Here is an 11,135-nt window from a genome sequence, read left to right as displayed (position 1 = left end):
AGGCCAGCCTGGACTTCTCACGTGGTGACTGCAGGTGCCAACAGAGCAAAGGGAAGCACGCAAGGCCTCTTGAAGCCTTGCCGTGGAGCTGGCACGCACTCTTTCTGCCACATTCTATTGGCTGCAGCAGATCACATGACTGGCATATAGACTCTGCCTCTAAATGGGATGGCCGCACAGAACTGTGGCTATTTTTGCAGCCTACCAAAATAGACATGAGGGTACTTTCCAGTTTTCAGCTAAGATAAATCATTCTGCTGAGAACATTCTAGGGTATGTCTTCCGATGACCTTAAGGACACATTTCTAGTGGGGATGTTTCTAGGAACGGAGTTGCTGGGTTAGAGGAAATGCCTTCATTCGGTGTATTTGGGCCCCGCAGAGGCCTGTGTGTTGGGATGAACAGAAGCTGCTCTGAGATTTGTCATCGTAAGGAGATACCCCAAAGGGTCACGTGCACATTCTGAAACCCTCTCACCTCCGGACAAGCTCCTCCTTCGTGCGAGAACTGCCCTGTCCCCTTCTGTGCTGGGTTGAACAGGGTCCAGTAACGAGTCATGTCTACTTGGATCCTCGGAATGCCACCCTCTTTAGAAATAGGGTCTTTGCAGCTGTAAGCAAGTCAAGAGGGGGTCAGACTGGTTAGAGTGGTCCCTTCTCTGGGGACTGGGGACTTTGTAAGAGAAAGAAGAGGGAGATTTGAATGCAGAGACACAGACACACAGGGAGAAGGCCATGTGACCACGGAGGCAGAGACGGGACTGAAGCGTCTGCCAGCCAAGGATGGCCAAGGACGGCCAAGGACGGCCAGGGCCATCAGGAGCAGGGCGAGGCAAGGAAGGATTCTCCACTGGAGCCTTCAGAGAGCGCATAGCCCTGTGGACACCTTGATGTCTGCCTTCCAGCCTCCAGAGCTGTGCAAGAACACATGTCTGTGGTCTCCTGCCCCTCCGTGTGTGGTACTTTGTCATGGCAGGGAATGGCAGGGTGTGGGAAACCGACACACCCTCCCACCATCGCCCTGCTCCGTCGTCCGCTCCAGAGTGGGAGCAAAGGACAAGTTCCCTTGTGCCCCTTGTAATTGACCTTTTCATGCTGTTTGGTCCCCGGGGTCACACGCCCAAGCACCTCCGTGAGAAGATTTATCCCAAGGCACGCACAGGGCTCCGGCCCTGCGCACACAATCGCTTGCTGGTTGGCGGTGATTTACTCACAGATTGCCCTGTGACGGAGGGGGCCCAGCCTACGAGCCTCTCTCGTATATCAAAAAGGAAATCCCGAAGACATCCCTATAAACGCAGCAGGGAGGAGAACCTGCCGACGCCATAAACCTACACGATGTGGTGAAGTCAGATGGGCCATCTGCTTCGCTCCCCCATCCAGATGTGCGCAGCGGCTCCCTCGACTCCTCGGGACTCTGGACACACCCCTCCTCCCGTCGCTTCTCTGCAGCCGCTGCGGGAGCACATCGGAGCAGGGAGCCTCGGCTCCCACCTCCTCCCGAAGCGTGAGGTGGATGGAAATTATAAAGCAGAACCGTGTTCAAACTCTGTCCACACCGCTGCTGTGCCGTGGACGCCTAGTTCTATGCCTTTTCTGCGTCTCAGCCATCGTGTCTGTAAAATGGGTGAGCTCCCGCGCTCACTGGGTTGTGGGGAGACTTGAATGAAAAAGCAACCTGCCCTGCTCAATGCCTGTCACCCTCCGCCTCCACTCCCTACTGCCAGAGGGTATGACCAGGACTCCTGGCTGTGAGTGACAGAAACCCAACTCCCAGTGGCTTAAGAAACAAACAAGAACAATAATTTGTTTTCTCAAATACTTGAAAACGTCTTGAAGCTACAGCTTCAGGTATGGCTGGATCCAGGGTCTCAACAATGACAACAACCTGTCTCTTTCAAGTCAATTTTCCTCTTCATTAACTTTGTTTTCAGGCAGACTTTCCCCTTGGGGTGACAAAATGCTCCCCCCCTTGAAATTTACATCCTGTGGCTTAGCAAACCCAGCAGAAAAGAGAGTCTCTCCAGCAAACCCTGGACTGGCAGGAGAAAACACTGGGTGATTAGCAGCAAGGATAGCAGGAGGTGGGAACAAATGCCCGACTCATGGAACAGGGTATTTGTGAGATATTGATCACTGCTGTTCTCACTCTAGCCAACCTTGCACTCTGCAAAAGAAAATTTTCTCCTCTGCAGTTTAACACTCCTACATCCGAGGTAAGGTTTCCACTGCCCTCTGTGGGAACTGTCTCATCTCCCAGACCCTCCCTCTGCCCCAGCCCAGAAACAGCCCTCTCCGCTGGGAAGCCAATAACCACCCTTGACTGGTCACAGTCTTCCACACCGTCTGTTTTTCTCTAAACCGCATGCCCTGGCTCCTTCTACTTTTGAGGCTAGTGACATAAAATAAACCTTCTGAAATCCAAAAGCCACAAACTTATCACTCTGCCTAACAGATCACTTCTACAGCAACATGAGCTATTTGCCAACAAGGGCCTTGTCTCATTCTCTTTCATACCCTTGATGACAGGCAAACTGTGTCTGTGCTGCTCCTATAAGACAGAGGGGGTGACTTATGTAATCCCAGAGCCACTGAGTTGAAGTCCCCTTAAGGAAGGATTTCAAGCTATCAGAACCATGCAGAGGTGCAATGGGCTGCCTCATTAGGTGGTGAGCTCCCTGTCACTGGAGGCAAACAAGTAAATGCAGCTTGCCAGAGATACTTGAGAGAGGATTCAAGTTTCAGATGGGTAGTCAGGCACCTAGAACCTGAGCTCCAGGAGAGTTAAACAGTATCTATTTTTGCTAATCATTTTATCTTCAATGCTTAGCACAATGCATGGGTCCTAAAACATTTAAAATACTTTGGGCTAGCATCCAGATTCCTTTCTGTGATCTCCATCATTCTGCAGATCTGACTCCCACCTTCCACTCCAAACCCATCTCCCCTCCAGACACCCTGGTGTCCTCTCTGTTTCCACCTCACGGCCTTTGTTCTTCTCCATGCCTGGAATGATCGTTCTGCAGATCTCTGCACGGCCGGCTTCTTTTCAACCCTCAAGTCTCAGGACAGATACTATGTTCCCTTCTCTAGGAAACCTTCCCTAATTAAAAAAACTCCTGATTAAAAAACTCCTCTCCCACCTCCATCCCTCTTTCTACCATAATCATATTTGTTTATGCTCTGTCTCTCTAGCTGGAATGGAAGCTCCCCAAGGGCAGGGACCTTGTCTCCCATGTTCATTTCTCTATCTCAGAGCTTAACCTGGTGCCTGGAACATAGCAGACACTTAGTAAGTATTTGTTCAATGAGCTGTATTAGTCAGGATAACACTAGATGCTGTAACAGGTAAGTCCCAAGTTCTCAGTGGCTTAATATATTCTTGTCCTGTGAAAGCCACGTGGTGTTTTCGCTCAGTAAGCAGCCGTCCAAGGGCCCAGGCTCCTTCCGTGTTGTGGCTCTTCCCTCCTCTTCGATGTCAGAGTCTCCTGATTTCAACTGGCAGATGGAGAAAGAGAGAAAGCGGAGGATTATGGGAGCGGGGATTGGTTTCTGGGCCAGGCCTAAATGTGGCTTATGTCACATCTGCCCACATTCCATTGGCCAGAATTCAATTGCATGGCCACGCCTAAGCGCAAAGGAGGCTGGGAAATGCAGTCTACTTGTGTGCCAGGAAGGAAGGGAAATGGAGTCAGTGGAGAACCCGTCTCTGCAGCAAGTGGGCATGGACGAATGATCGAATGGATTGATCTCGCCCACACCTTCCGATTCAAGATCTCTCATAAAATTCCAAGTCCTGCTGGTCCGGGAAATCTGATGCCAGTTGCTGCCTGTCCTATTGCATCCACACGGCTGGAATGACAGAGGGCAAGGGCTCAGGGCGGGGATAGGGACAGACAGTAGACCTTCCGGGGCCTGCTGGCCCCAGACAAAGGCAGCCCCAGAAATCTGGGCTTTCCCAAGAGCAACATGCATGGGGAAGCTCCCACACCTGCACATCAAGGGAGTGTAGAAGCCATCTGCTCAGGATGGGCTCACACCGGGCTCCCCCCAGGGAACAGCAGGCCTGGGGGAACTGGGGCCGGCCGTGGGGTCCCTCCAGGGCCCCCGGTGGAGCTTAGCTCCGTGGCATCTGGAATCATTTGTGAAGTGGCCTCTTTGTGCTCCTGGCTTTTTCCCAGGGGAGGAGAAGTTAGTACGCGGACGTGCTGAGAGCAGCACCGGGCACACAGTAAGCGCTCAGTGTGTGCTCGCATGACCTTTTCACCTTCACCGTGACCCTGTGCCTTCATCCACCCACCTAACATCTATTGCACGTCGCTGTTCTTCAGCGGGTTCTAGGAACACGGCAATGAACAAGAAAGACAGAGCCTGGGAGAGCGATGTGGCCAGTGATGAAAGACGACCTCGGCCTCACGGAGCCGCCGGTCTGCAGGGAGATAGACAGCACCCAGGCGCGGCACCAACAGAGCAAGAACTGCTAGAGCCCCTGGGGAGGGCAGGCAGGGGCTGGCCCCGGCCTTGGCCTTCGGAGGGGCAGGGCCAGGAAGACACCCCTGCCTCGCCCTCTCTGATCCTTCACACACACACACACGCTCTCGGGCTGCCCTGGGGTGCCCCCAAAGCAGGGACATTCCCCTGGATGAACCTTCTTCCCAGTGTGTGCTCAGAGCCAGCCCGAAGCCAGGAGTCCCAGCCTACGCCAGCACCCACGGCCTGCTCCTTCCCCCGTGTGCTGCTGGAAACGGGGAGACCTCAACCCGGGGGAGGGGCAGGGGCTGCAGGTTGCAGGGTGGGGAAGGCAATGAGGGCTGGACTCCGCAGTCCTGAACCCGGATCCCAGGTGGAGACGCCCAGTCCAGGGCCTGCCTGAGGAAATGCCCAAATGGCCTCCCATGCGTGTCTCGTGTAGCACATCCCATGTGGTTGCCTCAGCCGGTGGGGACCCTGGGTCCCCCATTTGCCCCAAATCCCTAACCCAGCCTTCCTCAAGCCCCTCTCTCTACATCTGCCATTGCCCCGCAGAGACTTCTGTGCAGGTGGTCGGACATTATATTGCCCACGGTTTCATCAAAGTGTTATCAAAATGAGTGAAGAGCAGGCGCCCACGGTGTTGATCCCATCGATAAGAAGGATGCGCCTCGTAAACTTGGTATTTCTTGAGACCAAGAAGGAAACCACACAGCGCAGGCCAGACGTGGCGAACCTTTCACCCCAGTCAGCTAGGTAACTTACCCCAGTAAGTTACTGGATGAAAAGTCAGCCAGGTGTATGTTCAACTGGGAAGGAAAAGAGCTAACTAAATGGTCACGCACCAAATTCCGGAAATAGACTGTCGACCACTGTGCCTAAACATGGTCTACCCAGGACTTGACAATCTAGTTTAGCTCTCCAGGGGTACGACCCTCACCTCTCTATCACGCCCGTGCTCCATTCCCACACGTTTGAACTTCATATCATGTCGCGGATCTGTAATGCATGAAATTGGGGGGTGGGGGGACTTCAGTGTCCCCAGCCAGGGGGCTCCCCTGGGCTCACACTGGAGCTGCCTGAAGCCCAGGGACCCTACAAGTCAGTGATGGGCAGGGAGTGGGACCAGGGCCTGGCCACCAGCCCCTGGGAAGGCTCCCCCAGGAAGAAGGCCACCAGAGCCCAAGACCCCAAGCCCACCTCCAGGAACAAAGGCCTGTGGGCCTCTCCCTCCCGTCTGCTTCTGCCCCTCCGCAAGCCCCCAGGAAAAGGGGGAAGGGGACCTCAGAGGGAGTGTGGCAGGACCCTGTTCGCCCCCCCAGGAGGCCAAGGGCATCCGGGACGTGGAAATTAAAGAGGAGGAGGGGAGGCCCAGCATATTAACCTCCTTAATCTTTTATTTCTGACACAGACTGTGGTCCCTCATTTCAAAGAATTTCCAGCTAATGTCTGGAGGGCAGAAAAATCTATTTCCCAATACGCGGCTGCAGCTTTTTCAGCAATCGACTGCCCTTCCTGGTACAATCAGCCCAGCATCGATTTTTTTTTTTTTCCTTTTTTTTTTTTTTTCTCTCTCTCCCTCTCTCTCTTTTTTTTTAATGCTAAAGCATCATCCAAAAATCTATCAATACGAACAACATCTTTGAAGAAAATGCCAGAAGTCCCAGGCTGCCTCTTTGTTAACCCCAAAGCTGCTGGCCTGAGATGGGGGGTGGGTAGAAGGGGGCGTCCTGCGCGACCCAGCCCGGGCACACATGTTCCCAAGAATGCTGGAGTCTCTCCGGGTGTGCAGACGTTGGCATCTTCAGTACTCTTAGCTCAGAGCCTTTTAGGACCGGAGCCAGCGAGATCTCTTAAGTATAAATTAATTAACATTAGGTAAAATTTCAAATTCAGTTCCTTGATCAAATGAGCCACATTTCAAGTCCTCAGTGGCCATGCTGTGGCTTACGGCTACCCTATCCGACAGCGCAGACCCAGACCCCTCCCCGGTATCATAGAAAGTACTAGAGGACGGGAATCCTTCAGAACGGGGCTGAACACACTGTTTCTGTAAGAAGCCAGGTATTCTAGAAACGTTTCCTACCTTGATTTGGGTGGTAGTTTTATGGGTATAATATGTAATATTTGTGCACTTGGCTGTATATAAATTGTCTCTCAATAAAAAGGAAAAAATCTTTAGAATGTCAGGCTGTCTTAGGGAGATCGAATGCCTTGGAATTTTAGAATCCTGCAAGATTCCTGGGCATGTTCCTACGCGACAGGACCCTAGTGGGGCCTCAGAGGTCTCGAGAGGGGAATAGTGCCGGAGGGTCCTCTGCCGGGTGACCTTGCACCCAGACGTGTATTATTTGCAAGGATGCTGGGGGCCCAAGAAAAAGTTTAACAACAATAGCAATGGAAAGGTCAAATCTGCCTGTTTCCGGCTTTTAAGCATGTGAGAATCTTCCAGAAAAGCAGATATGAGGCAGGACTTGGGCCAGAACCCATGGGGGGAGGTTCGTGGTGCAGGTGGGGGAACACGGAAGCGAGCGTGGAGGTCTCTGGGACCCCGATTCTCCCTTCGGCCAGGGCGGCTCCCACCATCTCTGTCTTGCACTTGTGGAAAACTCCAGCTCCTTCTCAAAAGTTTGCAAGCCACTGCCTTTGAGTCTTGGAGTCAGGATGTTTTAGCCCAAAACAAACAGCAGAGGGTTAAAGGCACCGATTCTGGAGCCAGAAGGTCAGGGTCAAATCCCAGGTGCAGCCGGGGGAGATCGCTCACTACTCTGTGCCTCAGTTTCCTCTTCTGTAAAACAGGGGAGGCCCTAGGAACAGGCCCCAGTTCACAGATTGTTATGAAGAAGAAGCATCAGTGCTTGGAAAGCACTTTGAACTGTGCTGGGCATCTCGTGTTTGTTAAAGAAAAAAGGGCTTTGTGGTCTAGGATCACACCCTCATTCATTTCTTCAGCGAGCGTTCCTGATGGGGATGCCAGGCCCTGGGGCAGAAGGCAGCCTGGCCGCGTCATGACAAACGCCCCTCTTCCCTACCCACAGGTCCCATCTGTCCCTTTCCTTCCAGCTGCCTCACCTCCAAGTCCTTCCTGCCCCCCGACCCGGGCAGGTCCCTAGAGCCAGTCCCGACAAAGGCCAATGGCTCATCAGGGCGCCCAGGCCACAATCCCAGAGCTGGCTCTGATCCAGGAGCCACCAGTGTCCAACGTCCCCACGTCAAAGAGAGGCCACGCTGTCCCAGACCTCGACTGGCTGCCGTTGGTACCCTGTGCACAGAGCCCAGATTTCCTCTCCGAGAGGCTGGATCCTCCCACCTGGCCCCCCACAGCTGGAAGGGACCCCGCTCTGGAGCACACCGGTAACATGAGGCTCTGTTCCCACAGACATGCACCTGCCCGTCCAGCCTGCTGGCCTCCTGCCCTTGAGAAGCCCTCACCCTCGGTCAGTCACTCACTCGACAACTATTTATAGGATGCCTACTGTATGCCAAGCTGTGTCCCTGAGGCTAGAGACCACAGGGAACAAGAGAGACACTCCTTGTGGGGTTCACATCTAGTGGCAGAGACAAGCAGTAAACAAGTAAAGATCATTTCATCTGGGGATCAGAGCAAAGAAGACTGAGAGCAGGTGTGGCCAGGGAAGGCTTCCTGGAGGAGGTGGCAGTTACACAGAAGGCTGATGGGTACGGAGCCAGACACAGGCAGATCTGGGTGAAAGGCATTCCAGACAGAGGTTAAGGCACGTGCAAAGGCCAGGAGGTAGGATCAAGTTGGAGAGAATGAAAAAGAAGCAGAGACAACCAGGAAGCAAGTCTCCGGAAGTGCCAACAGCCAATGCCCACTGACCCTCAGCCCACCCCTTTCCTGCCTGCTCACTTGAAACCCTGCTTTGATCTGGAAACACGGAGCTGCCACCAATCACTGACAGCGCCTGGTCGTTACCAGAGCTGTAGGGCTCTAAGCTCAAATCCATCCTCAACCTCTTCCCAGCTGAGATTCCTCTGGCAAGGGTGTGACCCTCCTGGGCCTCAGTTTCCCCATTGGAAAATGAGGGGCTAGTAACATCAGCCAGCCGGTTGTTGCAAGGGTCAGAGCATGCATGCAAAGGGCTCAGCTCCGTGCCTGGCACGCAGTGGGTGCTAGGCCAACGTTAGCCAAGACAGAATATCTGTCTGCCCCGCCACCAGGCAGGGCCTAATTATAGATGCCCAGAGGTCACTTTTCAGCCCCTTGTGACTCCGCAGCAGTGCCAGGCAGCAGACACAGAGTCAGGCTGGCCTGACCAAGGAGGAGCCGCAGGGGAATGCCTCAGTTTCCCTGTCCCTTAATTGGAGCCATCAGTGGGACTTGCCTCCCCGGGCTATGAGAGGACTCCGAGAAGGGCCTAGTACCTACGGGGGCTCTGGTCAATCTCTGCAGCCCACAGTTACGCACACACATGGAAAAGGAGCTGTAATTTAGATAAATCTTCCCTTGAGCAGGCTTTCTTTTATTCAACACGTATACGCTGAGCCCTTCGGTGTGCCGGCCGTGTGTTAAATGCTATGTGCACAGAAGTGCCCACGACGGCCACCGGGAGTTTACAGAGCCAACGGAGAGAGTCCGCGAGGTTACAGGGGCATGTTTAATATGTTCAAAGAACAAACTGGAGGTTCCAGAAAGAACAATTACTCTTCCTTGTTCCTCTGCTGGTTTGTTACTCAGCCTCACAGCAGCCCGGCCTTGTCCAGTGGGACTCGGTGTCCGGAAATTTGCCAGGGGCGGGCGGAGAGTCCCCTTCCCCAGCCCTAAATGTGGGACCCTCTGGTGTGACCCTGGCCCCCAAGATGACTGGATTCAGCTCAAGACCCGAGTTCAAGTCATGCATCTTCCCCTGCCTTGCTGGGAGACCTTGGACAAGGCATGGAGTCGTGCTGTGCCTCAGTTTCCTAATCTGTGTGTGACACGGGTGAGGCGCGGTTTAGGGGGCTAAATGTGATCGTGGGGGTGGGGCGCTCCGTGTCCAGGGGGCTCCAGCAGGAATCGCTGCTCCCATTACTTTCTGTCCAGGGGATGATGCAGGTCCCAGCAGTCACATCATCCCGGGTTCAGGGAAGGGAGACACGCCTCTGCACACCCCGGCTCCAGCCGGCTGGAGTGGGCAGGACTAGTCCACTCTTGCGTCATTTCCATGTCACCCTCTGAAACTGAGCTGAGTAGAGGTGACCACCCAATAAGGATCCGTGCCCTGGGAAGCTACTAATGAGGCAGGGACTACATTTCCCAGGATCCTTTGCATCTAGGTAGGGTCACGTGACTAGCTCTGGCCAATAGACGGTGAGAGGAAGTGATGATGTACATCATGTCAGGACAGAGGTGGTTAACAAGCAGGTTTGTCTCCCCAACCCCTCCTTCCCCATCTGCCAACCGAATGGAAACTCCAAGCCATGTGTCAAAGATGGCAGAGCCACAACATAGAAGGAGCCTGGGTGCCTGAGTCACCGTGTGGAGGAGGGCTGCCCAGCCAGGAATGCCAGCAGCGGGCTGTGACATCGGTGAGAAATAAACTTAGGTTGTGTTAAACCACTGAAGTGACAACTGCGTCTGCTACAGCAGCTGGCACGGCCTTAACTGCTCCATATCCATTATACATATTTTTTTCAGTTGTATATACATTACCTCATTTAACATGCAGCAAATGTCTAATACCAATAATACAAGCTACTGATCTTTTGAGCATTTCCTTTGTGCCCAACACTGGGCTAAGCCCTTCCCGTACATTTTGTTATTTGTCATAACCACAATTCCACAAGGTGAGCTCATAGGATTATTATTATACCTACATTGCAGACAAGGAAACTGAGGCTGGAAAAGATTCAGAATCCTGCCCGGGGTCATTGGCTAATGAGTGGGAGTGGCTAGATTAGAATCCAGAGTTCTCATTCTTAACGGCCTCTTAGAACCCAGTGAGACAAATATAAGCCTACAATATTTTAGGGGCTTTATCACATTTAACCCCCTGTAGAACACCTACAATGTTCTATAAGTGAGGCGCCAAGGCTCAGAGAAAGTCCACAACGTGGCCGTGGTCATAGGACTGGTAAGTGGCAATGACTGGCTTCGAACCCATGACTGTCTGGCCCCCAACTAATGTTCCCGACCTGCCCACACTCCTGCCTCTGTTGCCCCCTCCAGCAGGCATGGCAGCTCTCGCCCTGTTTCTGTTCCTTGGTGTCACAGTGTCATGGCTGAAGGCAAATCTGGCATCCATAGAGCCAGTTATGATGCGAAATAAATTTTTCTCTTTGGCAGCCCTGACACTTATTAAGCACCTGGGAGGCTGTTAGTGCCTCGTGCTGTCCAAAACACTCTTAATTACTGTCGAATCAAGATATCGTTCACTCTAGGAAAAAAAAAAAAAAAAGGCAGGAAAAAGGGGGAAGTTTTCACACACACCACTTGGGAGTCCTTCATTGTACATTTCCCCACAGCCATCATATCCCCTGGGCTCATTCAGGGAAGGAGTTAAAGGAATGGAGATGGAGGGAAATGGTCTCTGAAAGAGGCTTCGTTTTCACCCAACAGTCTCCTTCTGTGGACTTGAACTGGGGACAAACAGGAAAGAGTGACTGGTGAGAATGGATGGACAAGGATGCTGGTCATAGAGTTGCTGGTCAAAGGGAGAAATTGGA

The sequence above is a fragment of the Eulemur rufifrons genome, chromosome 21 (genome assembly GCF_041146395.1).
Source record: "Eulemur rufifrons isolate Redbay chromosome 21, OSU_ERuf_1, whole genome shotgun sequence".
In the NCBI taxonomy this organism is placed as follows: domain Eukaryota; kingdom Metazoa; phylum Chordata; class Mammalia; order Primates; family Lemuridae; genus Eulemur; species Eulemur rufifrons.
This window is presented reverse-complemented; position numbering follows the sequence as displayed.